Raw genomic sequence first — 22,691 nt, 5'->3', positions numbered from 1 at the left:
GAGAAACTTTCTGTAATTGACCAGACTGTAAATATTATAGGGCCATGCAGTCTACATCACAGATACTCAACTCTGCCACTGCAGCACTAAGACAGCCAGAGACAACTAAATTTTAGTTTATGAACACTGAAATTTGATTTTTATTCAATATTCTTTTATTGAATTATTAATTAAATATTCTTTTAAACCATTTAAAACATATAAAACATATCTTCTTGTGGGCTATACAAAAACAAGCAGTGGGCTAAATTTGGCCTCTGGGATGTCATTTTTTACACAGTTATAGAAGAAATAGTATAAAAAGGTAAAATTATAACACAAGGGATGCACAGAAAGAGCCCTGAAAATTCAAAGAAAGGGATTTTTTTTCTTCTGGTTGTGGAAGGGGGGGTTGAATAGGTGAAGGCTTCTGAGAGAAGAGGAGGTAGTTCTCATTTGAGTTTCTATTTCATAAAGCATCTAATTTCTCAAAGTCATTTAGGTTCAATTACCTAAGATCTAACGACTCCATACTAATGGATAAATGGAGGAGATAAATTATGCATTGAGCACCATCTTTGGCACCATCAGTTGAATGCTAATTGGTTGATTTGTATTACTTCTTAGACCTTGAAGAATTTAACTCAGTGACTGGTCTGTAGGAGCACATTCTCTTATATTCAAGCTGAAGCTTTCATTCTACTGTCCCTTATCCTGATAAATGGGACCATTAGGTTCCCCCATTTACTCCATTAAAATCCAGCATTTGAAGATCTAAACCTGCCCCTGTTAAGCATAGGTGCACACTACCAGGTCAAGAGTCCATATGGTTTGGTTGTTGTTCTAGCTCCATCATTGAGTTAGGCTCCTCTTTTTGTTTTCTATAAATATGATTTATTGTCAAGTTAGCTAACATACAGTGTTGATGTGTGCTCTTGGCTTTGGGAGTAGATTCCTGTGTTTCATCACTTGCATACTACACCCAGTGCTCATCCCAAAAAGTGTCCTCCTCAATGCCCATCCCCCATTTTCCCCTACTCCCCATCTCCTCACTCCCTTCTGCCCTCAGTTCTCTGTATTTATTTATTTATTTTTTAAATATTTTTATTTATTTCTAGGAGAGAGAGAGCGCGAGCAGGGGAGGGTCAGAGAGAGAGAGACACAGACTCCGAAACAGGCTCCAGGCTCCGAGCTGGCAGTCAGCACAGAGCCCGACGCGGGCTCGAACCCACGAACCACGAGATCATGACCTAAGCGAAAGTCGGACGCTCAACCGACTAAGCCACCCAGGCGTCCCAGTTCTTTGTATTTAAAAGTCTCTTATGGTTTGCCTCCCTCTCTGTAACTCTCTATTTTTTCTTTTCCCTTCCACCAGTGAAGGTTCTCAACTTCTACATATAAGTGAAAACATATTTATCTGCCTTTCTCTGACTGACTTATTTCACTTAGCCTAATACCCTCCAGTTCCGTCTATGTTGTTGCAAATGGCAAGATTTCATTCTTTTTCATTGCTGAGTAGTGTTCCGTTGTGTATGTATATACACACACCTTCTTTGACCATCCATCAGTTGGAAATTTGGGCCCTTTCTATAATTTGGCTGTTGTTGATAGTGCTGCTATCAACATTGAGCTACATGTGCCCCTATGAATCAGCACTCCTGTATCCACTGGTTAAATTCGTAATAGTTCTGTTGCTGGATTGTAGACTAATTCAATCTTTACTTTTTTGAGGACCATCCACCCTGTGTTTCAGAGTGGCTGCACCAGTTTGCATTCTCACCAACAATGCAAGAGGAGTCCCCTTTCTCTACATCCTTGTCAACATCTGTTGTAACTGAGTTGTTAATTTTAGCCACTTTGGTGTGAGGTGATATCTCATTGTGGTTTTGATACGTATTTCCCCGATGATGAATAAATATTGAGCATCTTTTCATGTGTCTGTTGGCCATCTGGATGTCTTCTTTAGAAAAGTGTCTATTCATGTCTTCTGCCCATTTCTTCACTGGACTCTTTGATTTTTGGGTGTTGAGTTTGATAAGTTCTTTATAGATTTTGGATACTAACCCTTTATCAGATATATAATTTGCAAATATCTTCTCCCATTCTGTCAGTTGCCTTTTAGTTTTGTTCATTGTTTCCTTTGCTGTTCAGAAGCTTTTTATCTTGATGAGGTCCCAATAGTTCATTTTTGCTTTTATTTCCCTTGCCTTTGGAGACGTGTCAATAAGAAGTTGCTGCAGCAGAGGTCAAAGAGGTTGTTTCCTGTTTTCTCTTCTACGATTTTGATGGTTTCCTGCCTCACATTTAGGTCTTTCATTCATTTTAAGTTTATTTTTGTGTATGGTGTAATAAGGTGGTCCAGTTTCATTCTTCTGCATGTTGCTGTCCAATTCTCCTGGCACCATTTGCTAAAGACACTGTCCTGTTTCCACTGTATACTCTTTACTTTGCCAAAGATTAGTTGGCCATACATTTATGGGTCCAATTCTGGGTTCTCTCTCCTATTCCACTGGTCTATATGTCTGTTTTTGTGCCAATACCATACTATCTTGATGATTACAGCTTTGTAGTAAAGGCTAAAGTCTGGAATTGTGCTGTGGCTTAGGCTGCTCTTCAATATCATTTCCCCCTATCTGATAGAACATTTCTTTTATTACTTGTATGCACATTTCTCCCTGATTCCTTTGATCCTTCTCTATCTTTCTCATCAAAGTGCAACAGGATATTAAACAAGTACAGTCTTGGAAAAATTACAAAACTAAAATAAGAGTGAGCTTTATTTTCTATAACTTGAAGAATAAAAACTTCCTAGAGAAGTCTGAGTGGATGGAATGAAAAATTCTATGTAAAATGCTTAGTACAATGTGTGACACACAAAAATACTTGATAACTGTTAGCTACTATCATTGTTTTTTCTTCCAATAGAGCATATTCCCCATATTCCCCCACTTTCTTTCCTCCTTGACTCTCTAAAAAAATGTTTTAGAACTATGAAATAGTCAACTCAGAGCCATGTAAGGAGTCTGACACAAGAGTACGTGCCAGAAAAGTGTTTAGAAAACAGACCTCTGATTTTGGGCAGCAAAGAACAAATTCTGTCTCAAGGCTTCTTAATGGAGGGAATATCATCCCCAAGAGGGCAAAATTGGTCCTTGTAGTGGGGATAAATATCTTAATTATTGTAATGGTTTATGGTTCTTTAAAGAGCCATGGTATGTAAACAGATATACACAATATATCTGTGGGGTTGAAATTTCATGGGGTGTGGGTGGTTAAAAAAAGATATCTGAAAAGTTTCCTGAGGTGGACAATAGTGAATAAAAGATTAAGAAACACTGGTCTATCTGTAGAGAACTATTTCTTATTTGGGCACAAATATTCACAAGTGAATCATAAGCACAAAGGACAGAAGACAAGTAACCTAGGGTTAATTAACTATGGACTGGAAGCCTGCCCCATCTGTTTTTGCTTATTTTGGTGTCCATTGCTGGACCTTGCCTACTTTGACCTACTCTATCTAAGCAAATCTTTCTGCCCAATTGGTTCCTACACCTATTTTGGGCCTGTATAACCTCATAGGTATAGACAACAGGATGTTGCTGAATGAGTTCATCCTGCGTCGGGACCTGAGTCACTGGAGAGTCTATTATGTTCCTGGCCATGTGCCTGATACTTCATCAAGCCCCTCTGAGCAGCCCAAACACCTGGCCAGCTATATATCTATATCTATCTATACATATCTATACACACATATATATGTATAGGTATATGTATGGTGTATGTTTATATATGTATGTATGTACACATACATATATATACATATATATTTACTAAATGGCTATGTTTTGTGGGGTTCTATTATATAATATCACTGTTCAAACATGCTTATTAACTTTTTGGGAACCTAAATATCTAGGAAGTTTTATAGGAGGTATTAGAACTCCCATCAGTATATAACATATGATTTAAGTCAAATTCACAAAAGTCTGAAAGAACATAGCAATCTTTACTAGCACCTGTGTTTAACTTATAAATTTAAGAGGCCTCCTAAGTCTGGTAAGCTTGGGTTGACACCTCTCCTAAAAATATGGAGATTATTATTCACATAGTACAGAGGAAGAGGTTGAATTTCACATATATATATAACTTGTGTGAGTTCAGACAGCTAGCAGTCTACACTTAGTGCCTGGTCTCAGTGCAAATGTGTCTTGTCTGATTCCAACGGCATTGTAAATTTCAACAAGGACACCCCCTCTTGGGATATAAGCTGCGTGTGGTTCAGCATTTAGTAGAAGATGTGAATAACCCACAGAGCCATAATGTTACTATTACAGTTTAAAGAAATAAAATCCAAAACAAGTTGACATAAGCAAAACTAACAAGTAAATAATGAAATACTGTAGCTGTGGAATATAGTATTGAGCTGGTATTCGAATAGCTGAATCTAGAATCCAAAGTGTTTTGAAGTATGTCTGTCTTTTCGCTTTCTCTTGTCTCTCAGGTTTGCTTCTCTCTGTGGACCTTATTCTATTCTATTCTATTCTATTCTATTCTATTCTATTCTATTCTATTCTATTCTATTCTATTCTGTGGTTCATAGATTTCCTCCATGAGGTGAAAAAATAAACTTGGAGGCCCCAGATACACATTATGACATGAGACACAAAATCCTGTCTTGTCTGCCAGTTCCAGCAGAAAAGCCTCAGAGATGGGCTTGAATTGGCTTAGGCTGGATCACGTGGCTCTCCCTCAACTAAGCTCTCAGAGTTATGAGGCACTTTGATCAGGCATTAACATATTTTGTTGACTTGAACCATTTTCATTTATGGAAATAGAATTTGTTTGATCTAATCCTATACTTCATTTTGATAAGTGTTCCGTGCATACTTGAAAAAATGCACATTTTCTTATTGTTGATGGGAATATTCTATAAATGTCAGTTAGGTCAAGGTTGATAATGTTCAAGTTTTCTGTTTCCTTACTGATTCCTTACTATTCCATTCCTTATGCTTGTTCTATCAATTATTACGAGACAGGCATTAAAATGTCTAACTGTGGATTTGTCTATTTCTTCTTGCATTTCTATCAGTTTTTGCTTTATGTGTTTTGAAGCTCTGTTGCTAAGCACTAAAAATTTGTACTTGTTCTGTATTCTCCATTAATTTAACCCTTTATAATTTTGAAATGCCTTTCCTTATCCCTGGTAATGTTCTTTTCTCTGAAATCTGCTTTGACTGATATTAACATAGAAACTCCAGGTTTCTTTTAATTGGTGTTAAAAATCCCTGAGATGAAAAGGAATACCATATCTCAGGGATCCCTGTCCTTTATTGCCTGATACCCAGTGAAAATTGCTGTTTTGTATATTTTCTCCTGATCTGTAGTTGTTCAGATGGAAGGATAAATCTAATCCCACTTTCTCTGTCTTGGCTAGAAACAGAAGTCTTTTCATAGTTTTTTAAAGCCCACTGCAACTAAATTTGTGTTTAGATTCTGGAATCATTTTTCTTACTCTAGTAAGTATCATGAGGAAATGTCTGAGAACTCAAAATAGTTATCAAGATCCTTTCACTTTTCTCCATTGGGGTTCAGGTTATCTGGTTCTAGAAACTATGGAAACCAACTTGACAATAAAAAAGAAAGAAAGAAAAGAGAGAGAGAGAGAGAGAGAGAGAAAGAAAGAAAGAAAGAAAGAAAGAAAGAAAGAAAAGAAAAGAAAAGAAAAGAAAAGAAAAGAAAAGAAAAGAAAAGAAACAAAACTATGCTGTGACCCATTGTCCCACATTGCTTCTACAATGTTTTATTTCTAGTGGTGAGAAGATAGGGGTCTCACAGGAGAAGCTCTACCTTCCAGTGCTTCCTAAACCAGCCACTTCCCAGATATATTATCTATCTATCTATCTATCTATCTATCTATCTATCTATCTATCATCTATCTATCTATCATCTATCTATCTATCTATAGAAACTGGACTAGGTAGGAAACACATCCATAAAGCTATGTTACTCTGTGAGTTCCTGACTCCTATTTTCTGCAGAAGATGAATATATCAGATAAAGTTATATGAAACAGTTTTCCATTAGTTTTTGCAAAACAAATTCTATTTTGACTTTGATTTTCTTAAAAATCAGAAGTTATAGCTGTAAAGCAAAGACATTTTTAAAACACAAAAACTTTGACTTGATTTTACTGTGATACAAAGAGAGTTTTATGTAACAGTGGATAGGAATATCATGTTGCTATTTGGGAAATTTTTCATAAAGTTAGGCATATTAAATATAATGCTTGGGACACTGGGTGGTTCAGTCTGTTAAGCATCTGACTCTTGATTTATGCTCAGGTCATGATTTCACAGTTGTGAGATCAAGCCCCTTGTTGGGCTCTGTGCTGGGTGTGGAGCCTGCTTAAGATTCTCTCTTTCCCTCTGCCTCCCTGTCCTGCCCCCCCCCCACGCTTGCTCATGTATGCTCTCTCCCTAAAAAACATAAATTAAAATTAAAAAATTAAATATAATGCTTCTTTTGTTATTGATTAACAATGATTTAACAAAATAAAAATATTATTAAAAAAATAGTGTGTGGGGCACCTGAGTGGCTCCGTTGGTTAAGTGTCCAACTTCGGCTCAGGTCATCATGATCTCACATTCTGTGAGCCATGTCGGGCTCTGTGCTGACAGCTCAGAGCCTGGAGCCTGTTTCAGATCCTGTGTATCCCCCTCTCTCTGCCCCTCCCATGCTCGTGTTTTCTCTTTCTCTCTCTGTCATTAATAAATAAAAACGTTAAAAAAAATAGTGTGTTCCACAAAACCTATGATTCATAAAAGAATGGTGATACTGGAGGAAGCTAGATCTAAATCCCTAAATCCCTGTGTGACTTGGGGCAAGGCGTTCCATCTCTCTAACCTTTTGTACAGAAACATTTTAAAAGAAAAATCAATGTCTATAGATATGGGTGACAGCATTGCTTGTGTTACTGTTAATTTGGACAATATTACTTTATATTAGAGGAGTTTTAATTTTTGAAGTGTTTGTGTAACTATTATCTCATTCTACTGTTTCATTAGTTCACTGTAAGAACTGCGATTACAAGTACCACTAACTGGGTGGCTTAAATAGCAGAAATACATTTTCTTGCAATTCTGGATTCTAGAAGTCTGAGATCAACGTCTTGACAGAGTTGCTTTCCTTGGAGGCTTCTGTCTTTTCTGTAGGTGGGTGTCTTTTCCCTGTGTCTTCATATGGTCCTCCCTTCCTGCATGTGTGTTTCTTAATTTTTTTCTTATAAGAGTCCCAGTAACATTGGATTAGGGCCCACCTTACCTTAATTACCTCTTTAAAGAACTTGCCTCCAAATATAGTCACAGTCTCAGGTTCTGAGAGTTAAGATTTCAACATATGAATTTGGAGAGGACCCACTTCAGCCCATAATATTCTCCTATTCAACAAAGATTATTGCCATGGCTATTATAGTCCCATTCCTTTATACTTTACCCACTAAGGTAGGGAGAATTGGCATAATTACTCCCACTCAAAATATGAGGAAACCAGTAACAGAAGAGAATTTGGAAAGGTTACAAAAATCTTAATTTGAGTGGTATTCTATTTTCTGTAAAATTGCTGAGGCTTATTAAAAGACAAGAAAGGTCTTATAGATAAGAAAAACTCTTTGAAATAAAATTTCATCACAGGCAATTTTATAGAGATACAATTTTGCTAAGGGCTATCACAAGTACTAAGTGCTATCTATTATTTAGGTATTTTACAAGTACTATATAAGAACTCTCTATATGTACTTACTAAATGCTAAGAGTTAAGTACTCTTACTAGAGGTGAAGTGAAAGTCAACTTTGTGATAATTTGTGAGCACTTAGAGATCCATAAGATGCTTAAGAGGAAGGAGAGAATGTGACTGAACAAGGCCCTTGCACTTCTTGATTTTCCTTTTTTTTTTTTTTTTTAAAGAAAAGGGCCTGATTGAATGGCACATGCATATGGAAATTAGGAGGAAGAGCCAATTCATGCAAAGATGATAATTTGATAGATTGTAATAAACTTAGGTGTTGTAGACATGAAATAAATAAATGGTAGATATCATGTAACCCAACTTTCTAGTCCGTAGAAGGTTGGTAACAGGGCTTAGGGCTGAGAGCTATGTAAGACATGTTCCAACTAGTAAATGGCATCCCTTCAGGATAAGAAGTCCCATGCAGGGCACATTGCCAGGCAAAACATGGGTTTTATTATATTTTCTCTCTCCCTCCTCTTTCTATGTTCATGTAGTTCACAACTATTCAGCTCCAGAGTGCAGTGGGATTGAAATGATTCTGTTTCATGGAAGTTTGATGGATCCAACTCAGAGAGCTATCATTGAGGAAATATTTTGAATGTAGATTTTATTTTTCTAAGGCTTTGGGATTTTTTTTCAGGATATTTTATATTCCATCAGCTTTTGGTAAGTTATATTTTAACAGAAATTTATCCTTTAAATTTTCAAATGTATTGTTGTAAATATATTCATAGTTTTGCTTACTGTCCTTTGAATGTCTACTGAATTTGTACTTATATCCTTTTTTATTCTACTATTATTTTATTTGTCCTATATCGTTCTCTTTTCTTAACATGTTTATTGATATATATTTTACCCTCAGCAAAATTCATTATTTTAAAGTGTGTAGTTATATAATTTTTGACAAATGTTTATAACCACCATGAACAAGATATAAAAGATTCTCAAAAGTTTCCTTGTTCCTGTGTGTGGTCAATGCCCTCTTTTCACCCCAGCCCCAGGAGACTGCTAATCACATTCCAGTTCCTATATTTTTGCCTTTTCCGGTATGTTAAGATAAATATCATCAGAATGAATGTGGCCTTTTGTGCCTGTCTTTTTTCACTTGCAATAATTCATCAAGATTCACGCAATACCGTCCTATATAGCAGTAGTTGATTTCTTTTCATTGCCAAGTAGTGCTTCATTGTGTTGATGTACCACAGTCTGCTTATTCATTCACCAGTTGATAGATATTTGGGTTATCTTCAGATTTGGGCAATTATGAACTAAACTGATATATGCATTAGGGTATAAGTCTTTTTGTGGACACATACTTTTAATTTTTCTTGGGTAAATCCTTATAGGTGGAGTTGCTAGAATATAAGATAAGTATATATTTGACATTATAAAAAACTACCAAACTCTTAAGTGGCTGCACAATGTTGCATTTCAGCCAGAAGCACGCGAGAGTTTCATCTGTTCCACATCATTATCAGAATTTGGTATTGCCAGTTCTTTTATTTTTTTAATTGCATTTTCCTTATGCACTGATATCAGGTTCCACTTTATTTTATTTTATTTTTTGATTGGCTGACTAAATTGTTCTTCATATAGACTGGCTTTTATTTTTTTATTTTTTAGACTTCATGTGCCATTTTATTGGTTTCTGGTCTTATTTGTCTGAGATGATGATGATGATGATGATGATGATGATGATGATGATGATGATTGACTCTGAAATAGGCTCCAGGCTCTGAGCTGGCAGTCAGCACAGAGCCCGACGCGGGGCTCGAACCCACGAACTGCGAGATCATGACCTAAGCGAAAGTCGGACGCTTAACCGACTAAGCCACCCAGGCGCCCCGAGAGAGAGAGAATCTTAACCAGGCTCCACGTTCAGCACTGAGGCCACTGTGGGGCCTGACACAGGGCTTGTCACAGGGCTCGATCCCACGACCCTGGGATCATGACCTGAGCTGAAATCAACAGTTGGACACTCAACTGACTGAGCCACCTAGGCACCCCAGCAGTTCTTTCAATTTTAGGCATTTTAACAGATGTGTAGTGACAGCTCATTATGATTTTACTTGCAATTTCCTAATGGCTAGAGATGTTGATCATCTTTCATTTGCATAGTTGCCATATGGATTCTCCTTTTATTTATTTTGCTTTCCTTATTGCAGGACTAGAATCTCCAGTACAATGTTGAATAGTGGAGCTGAGGGTAAACATCTGATTGCTTCTGATCTCAGAGTGGAAGCATTTAATCTTTCATCATTAAGAATGATGTTAATTATTGGAAATTTGTTGCTGTTTTTTCAGATTGAGGGAGTGTTCCTCTATTTCTAGATTTCTTAGTTTTTATTATTAATGAATAATAATAATTAATGAATAATAATGTTTTTATTATTAATGAATATTGAGTTTGATTTTGAACTAGTTTCAGACTTGCAGAAAATTTGCAAATACAGAACAGAAAGTTTCCCCTCATCCTAACATCTTGCAAAACCATAGTATGTCACAAAATTTAAAAAGTAATAAAACAGTAAATAACAAAATTGTGAAATCAACGTTGGTGCAACTAATGTTAATTTACTTCATTTTTAGTTAAATTACAATGTAAAAGAATTTCATCAGATTTCCCAATAATTACTTTTTCAAAAATTTCAGATCATATCCAGTATTTCACTTTGTATTTGTTTGTAATTTATCTTTATAGTCTTTATCATTCTGCAAGAGTTCCAGCCTTTCCTTGTCTTTCATGTCATGACATCTTTATGGAGTATTGCTCAATTAAATGTACTAACTTGCATTTCTGGGATTAACTCAATTTGGAAATAATATACTAATTTTTTAATGTTTCTATTTAAGCTCCAGTTAGTTAATATACAGTGTAGTATTAGATTCAGGTGTACAATACAGTGATTCAACACTTCTGTACAACACCCCATTGTCATCACAACAAGCGCATTCCTAAATCCCCATCATCTATTTAACCCATCCCCCACCCACCTCCCTTTTGGTAACCCTCGTTTGTTCTTTAGAGTGAAGAGTCTGTTTCTTGCTAAAACCAATACTGTACTATATGTTAACTAACTTGAATTTAAATAAATGACAAAAGGAGTTTTTTGGCTTAACTCTCTCTTTTTTTCCTTTTGCTTATTTGTTTTGTTTCTTAAATTCCACATATGAGCAAAATCATATGGTATTTGCTCTTTCTCTGACTGACTGACTTCGCTTAGCATAATTCTCTAGTTCCATCTGCGTCATTGCAAATGGCAACATTCCATTCTTTTTTTTTTTTTTTTTATCACTGAATAATATTCCAGGGTGTGTGTGTGTGTGTGTGTGTGTGTGTGTGTGTAGATGTCCTCTGTATCCATTCATCAGTTGTGGACATTTGGGCTGTTTCTATAATTTGGATATTGTAGATAATGCTGCTATAAACAGAGGTGCATGTATCCCTTTGAATTAGTATTTTTGTATTCTGTGGGTAAATACCTAGTAGTGTGATTGCTGGATGGTAGGGTAGTTCAATTTTTACATTTTTGAGGAAACTCCATACTGTTTGCCAGAGTGGCTGCACCAGTTTGCCTTTCCACGAAAAGCACATGAGTGTTCCTTTTTCTCCACATCCTCACCAATACCTGTTGTTTCTTATGTTGTTGATTTTAGCCATTCTGACAGGTGTGAGGTGATATCTCATTGTAGTTTTGATTTGCAGTTCTCTGGTGATGAGTGATGCTGAGCATCTTTTCATGTGTCTGTTGGCCATCTGGATGTCTTGTTTGGAAAAATGTCAGTGTCTCCTGTCTACTTTTTAGTCAGATTATTCATTTTTGGGGCAATCAGTTTTAGAGGTGTTTTTTTAAAAATATATTTTGGATACTAACCCTTTATCAGATAGTTCATTTGCAAATATCTTCTCCTATTCCTTAGGTTGCTTTTTAGTTTTGTTAATTCCTTTGTTGTGCAGAAGCTTTTTATTTTGATGTAGTCCCAGTGGTTTAGTTTTGCTTTTGTTTCCCTTGACTCAGGAGACATATCTAGACAGAAGTTGCCATGACTCATGTCAAAGAAATTACTGCCTGTGTTCTCTTCTAGAGTTTAGAATGGTTTCAGTGTCACATGTAGGTCTTTAATCCATTTTTAGTTTATTTTTGTGTTATGGTTTAAGAAAGTAGTCCAATTTCATTTTTTTTGCATATTGCTATCCAGTTTCCCCAACACCATTTATTGAAGAGACTGTCTTTTTCCCATAGAATACTTTTTTCTGCTTTGTCAAAGATTAATTGACCATATACTTGTGTGTTCATTTCTGGGTTTTCTATTCTGTTGTATTGATTTATGTGTCTGTTTTTGGGCCGGTACCATATTTTAATCCCCACAGCTTTGTAATATAACTTGAAGTCTGGAATTGTGAACCCTCCAGTTTTGCTTTTCTTTTTAAAGATTGTTTGACTATTCAGGGTCTTTTGTTTATTCTAGTTCTCTGAAAAATGCTATTGATATTTTGATAGGGATTATATTAAATGTGTACATTGCTTTGGGTAGTATATACATTTTAACAATATTTGCTCTTCCAGTCCATATTGATGAAATGTCTTTTGGTTTCTTTGTGTCATCTTCAATTTCATCAGTGTTTTATAGTTTTCAGAATACAAGTCTTTCACCTCTTTGGTTAGGTTTATTCCTAGGTATCTTGTTATTTTTGGTGCAATTGTAAATGGGATTGATCCTTGATTTCTCTTTCTGTTGCTCCATTACGGTGTATAGAAATGCAACAGATTTCATGGATGTTGATTTTGTATCTTGCCACTTTACTGAATTTGTGTATCAGTTCTAGCAATTTTTTGGTGGAGTCTCTAGGTTTTCTTTATATAGTATCATGTCATCTGCAAATAGTGAAAGTTTTACTTCTTCCTTGCCAATTTGGATCTCTTTTTTTTTTTTCCTTTTCTTTTTGTTGTCTGATTGTTCTGGCTAGTACTTCTAGTACTATGTTCAATGGTAATGGTAAGAGTGGACATTCCTGTCATTTTCCTGAGGAAATCTCTCAGGTTTTCACCATTGAGTCTGATGCTGGCTGTGGGTTTCTCATATATGGTCTTTATTATGTTGAGGTATGTTCCTTCTAAATTTACTTTGTTGAGGATTTTTATCATGAATGGATGTTGTATTTTGTCAAATGCTTTTTCTGCATCTATTGAAATGACCATATAGTTCTTATCCTTTCTTTTATTAATGTGATGTATCACATTGGTTGATTTGCAAATATTGAAGAATACTTGCAAGCCAAGAATAAATCCCACATGATCATGGTGAATAATTTTTTAAAATATATTGTTGGATTCAATTTGCCAGTACTTTGTTGAGGATTTTTGTATCTATGTTCATCAGAGATCTTGGCCTGTAGTTCTTTTCATAATATGTTTTATCTGTTTTTGGTTTCAGAGTAATGCTGGCCTCATACAATAAATTTGGAAGTTTTCCTTCCTTTTCTAATTTTTGCAATAGTTTGAGAAGAATAGGTGCTAACACTTCTTGAAATGTTTGGTAGAATTCACCTGTGAAACTGTCTGGTCCTGGACTTTTATTTGTTGGGAGATTTTGATTACACATTCAATTTCTTCGCTGGTTACTGATCTGTTCAAGCTTTCTATCTCTTTCTGTTTCAGTTCTGGTAATTTATATGTTTCTAGCAATTTATCCAATTCTTCCATGTTGTCCAATTTGTTGAAATATATTTTTATAGTATCTTTTATAATTTTGTGTATTTCTGTGGTATTGGTGGTTATTTCTCCTCTCTCATTTGTGGTTTTATTTATTTGTGTCTTTTCTTTCTTTCTTTCTTTCTTTCTTTCTTTCTTTCTTTCTTTCTTTCTTTTTGACAAGTCTGGCTACAGGTCTATCAAGTTTATTAAAATTTTTCAAAGAACTAACTAGCTCTGGGATTTATTGATCTTCTCTGTTACTTTTCTAGTTTCTATATAATTTATTTCTCCTCTAATCTTTATTATTCTCTTCCTCCTGCTGGCTTTAGGCTTCATTTGTGCTCTTTCTCTAGCTCCTTTAGGTATAAGGTTAAGTTGTGTATTTGAGATTTTTTTCTTGATGTAGGCTTGTATTGTTAAATACTTCCCTTTAGAATGGCTTTTGCTGCATCCTGAAAGTTTTGCACTGTTGTGTTTAAATTTGGATTTGTTTCCATTTATTTTAGAAATTTCCCTTGGGGCGCCTGGGTGGCTTATTCGGTTAAGCGTCCGACTTTCACTTAGGTCATGATCTCGCGGTTCGTGGGTTCGAGCCCCGCGTCGGGCTCTGTGCTGACTGCCAGCTCAGAGCCTGGAGACTGTTTCAGTCTGTGACTCCTCTCTCTCTGACCCTCCCCTGCTCACGCTGTCTCTCTCTCTCTCTCTCTCCTAGAAATAAATAAAACATTAAAAAAAATTTAAAAAAAAAAAAAGAAATTTCCCTTTATTTCCTGGTTGACCGATTCATTGTTCAGTAGCATGTTATTTAACCTCCATGTAGTTGTGGTCCATGCAGTTTTTCTTGTGATTGTCTTCTAGATTTATAGTGTTGTGGTAAAAAATAAATAAATAAGGTGCATGATATGACTTCAATCTTCTTGAATTTGTTGAGTCCTGTTTTGTGGCCTTAGATGCGATCTATTCTGGAGAATGTTCCATGTGCACTTGAAAAGAATGTGTTCTGCTGTTTTAGGATGCAGTAGTCTGAATATATCTGTTAAGTCCATCTAGACCAGTGTGTCATTCAAAGACATTGTTTTCTTGTTAATTTTCTGCTTAGATGATCTGTCCATTGCTGTAAATGCAGTCTAAAGTTCCCTACTATTATTGTATTATTACTGACTAGTTCCTTTATGTTTGGTATTAATTGTTTTATGTATTTGGGTGCTTTCATGTTGGGTGCACAAATATTTATAGTTGTTATATCTTCTTGTTGGATTGTCGCCTTTATTATTACATAGTGCTCTTCTTTGCCTCTTATTATAGTTTTTGTTTTAAAGTCTCATTTGTCCAATATAAGTGTTGCAACTATGGCTTTCTTTTGAAATCCATTTGCATGATAAATGTTTCAACATTCCTTCACTTTAGTATCTTTAGTCTAAAATGATGCTCTTGTAGGCACCATAGAGATGGGTCTTGTTTTTTATCCATTCTGTCACCCTATATTTTTGACCAGTGTTATATTTTGACCAGTGTTTTAGTCCATTTACATTCTAAGAAATTATTGATAGATATGTAGTTAGTACCATTTTATTAATTGTTTTATGGTTCTTTTTGGAGATCTTCTTTGATTCTTTCTTGTGTTTCTCTTTTTCATGTTTTGCTAATTTTATTTAGTGATATATTTGATTTCTTTATCTTTATTCTTTGCACGTTTATTAATGGTTTTTGATATATGGTTGTCATTAGCTTTGTATATAACATCTTCTGCAAATATTTGTCCATATTAAGTGGATGGTTGTTTAAGTTTGAACTCATTCTTTTCTCCTCTCCTCCCCATGTGTTGTGTATGTGTTATTATATTTTATATCCTTTTTCTGCGAATTCCCTGACTGATTTTTTAAAGAAATATTCATTTTAATTCCTTACATATTTCCTACTTTTATAATGTTACTTTTGGTTCTTCTTTCCACTCAAAGTGTCCCTGTTAATATTTCTTGCAGGTTGGATCAGTGGTCATGAACTCTGTTAGTTCTTGTTTGTCTGGGAAACTCTATCTCTCCTTCTATTCTGAATGACAGCTTTGAATATAGAGTATTCTTGGTTGCAGATTTTTCCCATTTAGCACTTTGAATATATAATGCTACTACCTTCTGGCTTGTTAGGTTTCTGTTGAGAAATCTCCTGCTAGACTTTTGGATTTTCCCTTGAAAGTTAATGACTTCTTTTGTCTTGTGCCTTTTAAGATTTTTTTATCACTGTATTTTGCAAATGTAATTACAATATGTCTTGGTGTTGGCCTGCTGTTGTTGATTTTTATGGGAGTTCTCTGTGCTTACTAGATATGGATGTTTTCTTCCCCAGTTGGAGAAGTTTTCAGTTATTATTTCTTCAAATAAATTTTCTGCCCCCCCCTTTTCTCCCTTTTTCTCCTGAGACTCCTGTAGTATAAATGTTATTACATATGATGAAGTCAGTGAGTTCCCTAAGTCTATTCTCCTGTGCATATTTCTTCTTTTTCTGTTTTGTTCAGCTTCATTTCTTTCAATTACATTGTCTTCTAGGTCATTAATTCATTCTTCTACTTCATCCAGTCTACTGTTCATTGCATCAAGGGTGTTTCTAATCTCATTTATTGCACTCTTAATCTCTGATTATTTTTAAACTCTTATCTCTGTGGGTAAGGCTGCCACTTACGTTTTTTTGTTCTTAGGTCCAGTGAATATCCTTATGATCATTACTTTAAAGTCTCCATCAGGCATGTTACTTGTATCTGTTTCACTTAGATCTCTGTCTGTGGTCTTGTCTTGTTGTTTCATTTGAGATACATTTTTCTATCTTCTCATTTTGTCTAAATATCTGTCTGTTTCTCTGTGTTAGAAAAGGCAGTTACGTCTTCTGTTCCTGCAAGTAATGGACTTATGAAGGGATCATATAGTGCCCAGGACTGGTGCTTCAGGGAGTGTCTCTAATGTTTGCTGCATGCATTCTGCTGTTGTGTTCTGGCTACTCTATCCTTCAGGCCCATTGTCTGCAGAAGCTCTCTTTGTCTGCTTTGGGCAGTGTTTGGTCCCTGGCCTGAATGTGGAGGGTTTAACAAGGTGTGCTGTGGTCTGCTTGTGAAATGAGACTCATCACCACCTCCACCAGAACTGAGGTCCTGCAAAACTCTCTGGTAGGGAGACCTGGTGTGGGCAGGGGGTTATACTGATCTTCTAAGGAAGGGGCCAGCTGTTCTGGGACTAAAGCTGGTGTGACTAAGAAGGGCAATTCCACCAGAGTATAGGGGGATGGTGGTTGGTGTAAGCAAGTTAAGATACTCCTAAACCAGTATCGGTGCTGCTCTGCTTCTTGAACATGGCTATGTCTTTATACTGAGGGGTAGGGAAGGGAAATGGCACAAGCCAACTCCTTTGTTCTTAGAGAGGTGTCTCCATGAATGCTGCCTCTAAGGGGCATGTTCATAGAAAAGTAATCTCCTCACTGTGTACCCCAGGTGCTCTTTAGATCACTGTTTTCATGTTTTCTGCCCTCAGATTGTTTGTCTGCTTTCTCCCCAGGAGGAGTGCAGTGCCCTCAGCACTTTATCTCAGCCAAGCCTTCTCACCTTTAAAACTACAAGCTTTAAGCCCGATTGGTTGTAAAAACTCATGAAATTCATCCCCTCTTGTTTCCTAAGGCAATGTCTATGAGGAAGCAATCTCCTTGTGCATTCCCCCACACATGCACAAGGAGTAAGGAGAGTAAGTGCTCCTTACTCTCACCCTTCTCTGAATCCACAGTTCTCTCCAATCCACAGTAGCTGTGATCTATTTCTCTCCTAAACCATGTCTCTGCACTTCCTACCTTCTTCAATGTGGCCTCTTCTTTCCCTTTAGTAATGGAGTTGGTTCTGCCAGTCTTCAGGTTGATTCCTGTGGTATTTAGGATGATTTAATAGTTATATAGTTGTATTCATGGGATGAGGCAAGCCTAGGGACCTCCTACTCTGCTGCCATCTTTGAGATCATTCTATTTATATTTTTATGTAGCTAGATACACTTTGCTAATATTTTAAATGTATTTTTGTATCCATGATCACGAGTGATTTTGATCTATAGATTTATTTATTATTTTATTTATTATTTTAAAAAATGTTTATTTTTAAGAGAGAGAGAAAAAGAGATAGAGAAAAAACAAACAAGCAAGGGATGGGCAGAGAGAGAGAGAGAGAGAGAGAGAGAGAGACATACACTCTGAAGCAGGCTCCAGCTATGAGTGTCAATGCAGAGCCTGACACGGGACTCAAACTCACCAACTGTGAGCTCATGACCTGAGCCAAAGTTGGATGCTTAACCAACTGAGCCACCTACGTGCCCCTATAGATTTCTGCTTTTTCATTTGTGATGTTTTTGTCTGGTTTTGATATCAGTGTAATGCTTAATTGGATAAAGTTACTTCTGCTTCAGTTTTCTAGACAAGTTTGACAGAATTCTGTAATATTTCTTCCTTAAAAGTTTGGTACAGTTCACCAGTGAAGCCATTTGGCCTATTGATTTCGTTGTGGGGAGATTTTAAATTGTTTTTGTTCTTTTGATGTATTTAAGATCAGTAGTGATATCACCACTTTCATTTCTTATATCGATAATTCGTGTCTTCTCTCTTGATCATTCTGGATAAAAGTTAATAAATTTTGTCGATATTTTCCAAAAAATAAGCTTCTGTTTTCCTTGATTTTCTCCATTATTTTATTTTCTATTGATTTATTATCATCTTTTTATTATTTTCCTTAGGTTTATGTCCTTAACTTGCTTGAAATACTTTTGTCTGCTGACAATAAATACTTTTATCCTTTGCATGATGAGTACGTCTTTATTTCTCTTTCATTTTTACATTTTTTTCTCTTCTTTTTTCATTTATTTTCATTGGAATGGAATTCTAGCTTGGCAGTTTTTCTTTCAGTTCTTCTATTAACCTTATATTTTTTCCTCTTTATGTAATGCATGTGGTTTTCTACAACTGCTTTAATGATTTCCTTTTTATTGTTGCTTTTTGGCATCTTAATAATGTAGAATTTTGATAGTTTAGTACTTTGGTTTCATTCTTTCATTCTTTTTTAAATACTTGGAGTTTCTTGACCCACTCAACTATGGAGGTTCCTTCTTATCATGTTTAGAAATTTGGGGTTAATATTTTTAAATATTGGTTATGTTTTTCCCTATACTCTATCTTTTCCTTTTTTCCTTTTGGGACTCTGATTTCGTTTGTTATTTCTCATAGCTTATTGAAACATTATTCAATTTTTTTCAGTCTTGTTTTTTTCTCTCTCTCTTTCATTTTGGAAATGGTTGTTTTGCTATGTTTACAAGTCCTTTAACCTTTCTCTGCAGAGTCTAGTCTGCTATTGATTGAATCTAGTCTATTTTTCATTTTAGATATTGTTAAGTTTTATCACTTTGTAGTTTGAATTGGGTGTTTTTATATCCTTGGTTTCTTTCCTCATTGCTTAGGTTTTCATCTGTCTTCTTGTGAACACAGAAATACTCAATGTGAATGTATTTGTAATGACTTTTGTAAAGTGCTTGTGTCCCAATTATATCATTTGTGTCATTTCTGTATGTGTTTCCATTGACTGATTTTTGTCCTCGTTATGGTTTGTTTGGGGTTCCTGTCTTTGTGCTGTGGCCTAGAATCTCTCCTGCCTCTGCATGCCTGGAATTATTTTTATGAATTACAAACATTGTGAGTTTTATGTTTTGGGGTGTTGGGTCGTTTTGCTCTCTTTTAAATATTTCTGTACTTTGTCCTAAGAGGCAGTTAGGTTTCTGGCAATTTGTTTGGTCTTTTGAGGATTTCTTTTAAGGGTTGTTAAGTTACATCCAGAAGGCTGAAGTGTGGGATCAGTTTGTACCACTACTGAGATTATACTTTTCTGAAGACCCTTTTTGATGTCTGGGGTGTTAGACATCTTTCCATTTGCCTGGTGAGACCACGAACTGTTCCGGGCCTTGTGTTACCTCTGGAGATCATTCTGTTTACCTCTTTCTGGTGTTTCTTTCCTTGGCCTTGATAGATTCCTCACATTCACACAAAAATTAGCAAATCAGCAAAAGATATAAGGACACCCATCTTCAGGTGACACAAGTTCTCTCTGTAGCTCCCTCCTCTTTGGTACTCTGTCTCAAACTATGAACAGTCTTTTTTTTTTTTTATGTTTTATTTTTATTTTTGAGAGAGAGATAGACAGCATGAACAGGGGGAGGTCAGAGGGAGAGGGGGATACAGAATCCGAAACAGGCTCCAGGCTCTGAGCTAGCTGTCAGCACAGAGCCTGATGCGGGGCTCGAACCCACGAACTGTGAGATCATGACCTGAACCGAAGTTGGATGCTTCAGAGCCACCCAGACACCCCTGAACTGTCTTTTCAACTTAGGATGATCACAGACTCTGTTTGGGTTTCCTCTTCTCATCCTGTTGCCTGGACATTCTTTCCAGGCAGTGAGCAGGGGACCTTCTGGCTCACCTCATTTGTTTCCCTTCTCTTGGGCATCCCTGTCCACACTGTCTGTTGACCAATGTATGAAAACTATTGCTCCATATACTTTGTCCAGTTTTCTAGTTGTTTAAGGTAGGAGAATAAATACTACCCCTGTTATTCCATTATAGCTGGATACTAAATTCACAATGACTTTTGATATTGATTTATTTAACTTAAAAATCATGCCTATTTATTATATTAATTATAACAATTTATCTATAAATTCTTTTGAATTTTTTATAAAGAACATTATATAATCTGCAAATAAGTCAAGAGAACTGTTACTTCTTTCCAATCCTCATATTTTTCACCCGGTCTTCTTGCACTGACTACGACAACCAGTATTATGCTAAATAAAGATGAATGTAAGTAGCATTATTATTTTGTTTCTGAATTTACAGGGAATAGTTTCAAAATAATCACAGTAAGTATGATGTTTATGTGCATTTTATAAGATAAGTAAGTTCTCTATTTTTTTAAATCATGAATTTATGTTAACTTTAAAATATTTTTCTATATCTGTTAATATGATCATATAATTTTTCTTCTCTTAATTATTAATGAGGTTAATAACAGCAATTGTTTTCTGATATGAAATCAAACATTCTTGTATAAAACTTCTTGTATAAACTGACTTTGTCATGATGAGTTTGGTTTTGTAGATTGATAGGTGTAGTTTGCTATTATTTTATTTGAGAATCTTCTATCCGTTTTCCTGAGTCAGACTGAAGTGTAATTTCCCTTTCTTTTACTTTCCTAGTCTACATTTGATATGATGGCCATCCTAACCTCATATAATGAGTTAAATCATGATCCCTTGTTTGTCTTTTCTATATAAAGTCTTATGCAAATTCGCAAGTATACGGTTTTTAAAAAATATTTGATAGCATTTCCAATAGAGCCATAAGATACATTGCTGAAATCAAATTCTTTCATGGGTGGCCCAGTCAGTTAACCATCTGACTCTTGATTTCAGCTCAAGTCATGATTTCATGATTCATGAATTTGAGCTCCACACTGGGCTCTGCACACAGCATGGAGCTTGCTTAAGATTCTCTTTCTCCCGCTCTCTCTGCCCTCCTCATCTCTCTCAAAATAAATAAATAGCCTTTAAAAAAAAGATTTTATTTTTAAGTAATCTCTACACCATATATGGGACTTGAACTCACAACCCTGAGATCAGGAATCACATGTTCTACCAATTGAGGCAGCCAGGTGCCCTTCCCCAAATTTATTTCTAGGTTAAATCCCAAATAAAATTTCAGCAAATTTTTCCTGGAAAATTTTAAGATACTTTTAGAATCAGATTGAAAATTCAAATGGCCAAGAATAGTAAAAAAAAAAAAAAAAAAAAAATATTGAAAACAGAATATTTGGAGGATTTACATCATAGTAACACAAGATTTACTATAAAGCCACAGTAATGAAGGCAATGTAATATTTCTCTAACAATAGATAAATAGACCAATGGGTCAGAAAAAAAGAGTCTAGAAACCAACTGACACATATAAATAAAAAATTGATTTATGGCAAAATAGAACAGAGAGGAAAGAATGGACTCTGAATAAAATTGAACATCCACATTGAAATGCAATAAATTTGGGCTCCATCTTAAACAATACACAGGCATGAATTCCAGATATACTGTTGATTTCAATGTGAAAAGTGAAACATTTAAGTTCCCAAAGACTATGTTGAAGAATAACTTCATGATTTGGGGTAGACAAAGGTTTCTCACTCAAGATACAAAAAGCAGTAACTATATGAAAAACAATTAATACATGGAACTACACTAAAATTAAGAGCATCTCCTCATCAGAGCTACCATTTGAGAATAAAAAAAGCACAATGTGGGAGAAAACATTTGTGATCCATATTAAAAATATCCAAAGAACTAAAATCAATAAGAAAAAGAGAGATAACTCAAACACAGGCAAGAAACTGAACACACACCTCAGAAGATGGAATTTTCAATGGCCAATAAATATTTAAAAATACGCACAGCCTCACTGGTCATCAGAGAAATGTAAAATATAATCACAATGAGATACTACTCTATGCCCACCAGAGGGGCTAAAACGAAGACTGACAATCCAAGGATAAAGTTTAAAACAAAAGAAGTCTTCACACATACATAGTTGGTGGAAATATAATTGGTACAACTGTTTTGATAATATTAGCTGAAGGCAGACCTGTACGTAATCTGTGATGCAACTATTCCATTTCTAGGTAACAGAAATGGGTATATATGACAAAAGTGTTTGTGTGTGTGTGTGTGTGTGTGTGTGTGTGTGTAAGAGAGAGAGAGAGAGAGAGAGAGAGAGAGAGAGAGAGATGTTCATAGTATTGTTTTCAATAGCCACAAACTAGGAACACCTTAAATGTCTATCAAAAGAATGGATATGTAATTTGAGATGCTTAAACTGGCTTGTAAATTTGTACCATATTTGCAGAATATGAGAGCAGACATCTAGATACAAGAATAGTCAAAGAATTTGATAGTGCCCAATTAAAAGCCTTCCAATAGCGAGACAAAATGGGGAGAAGTCTCACCAAATAGTTGCATCAGTTGTGAAGAGAATATCTGTCCATAGCTCATGTTCAACTTCAGAATCGAGTTACAGGAGATGTTGCTTGAAGGGCCCCTCAGTGATCTCTGAATAATTGGGTGCTTTGGGTCAAACGGTCTCAATCCTGGGTACATGGACAGAAAGTCATCGGCAATTTGTAACTC

The sequence above is a fragment of the Hyaena hyaena genome, unplaced genomic scaffold (genome assembly GCF_003009895.1).
Source record: "Hyaena hyaena isolate Hyena2069 unplaced genomic scaffold, ASM300989v1 scaffold_220, whole genome shotgun sequence".
Classification (NCBI taxonomy): domain Eukaryota; kingdom Metazoa; phylum Chordata; class Mammalia; order Carnivora; family Hyaenidae; genus Hyaena; species Hyaena hyaena.
Note: the sequence above shows the minus strand (reverse complement) of the source record.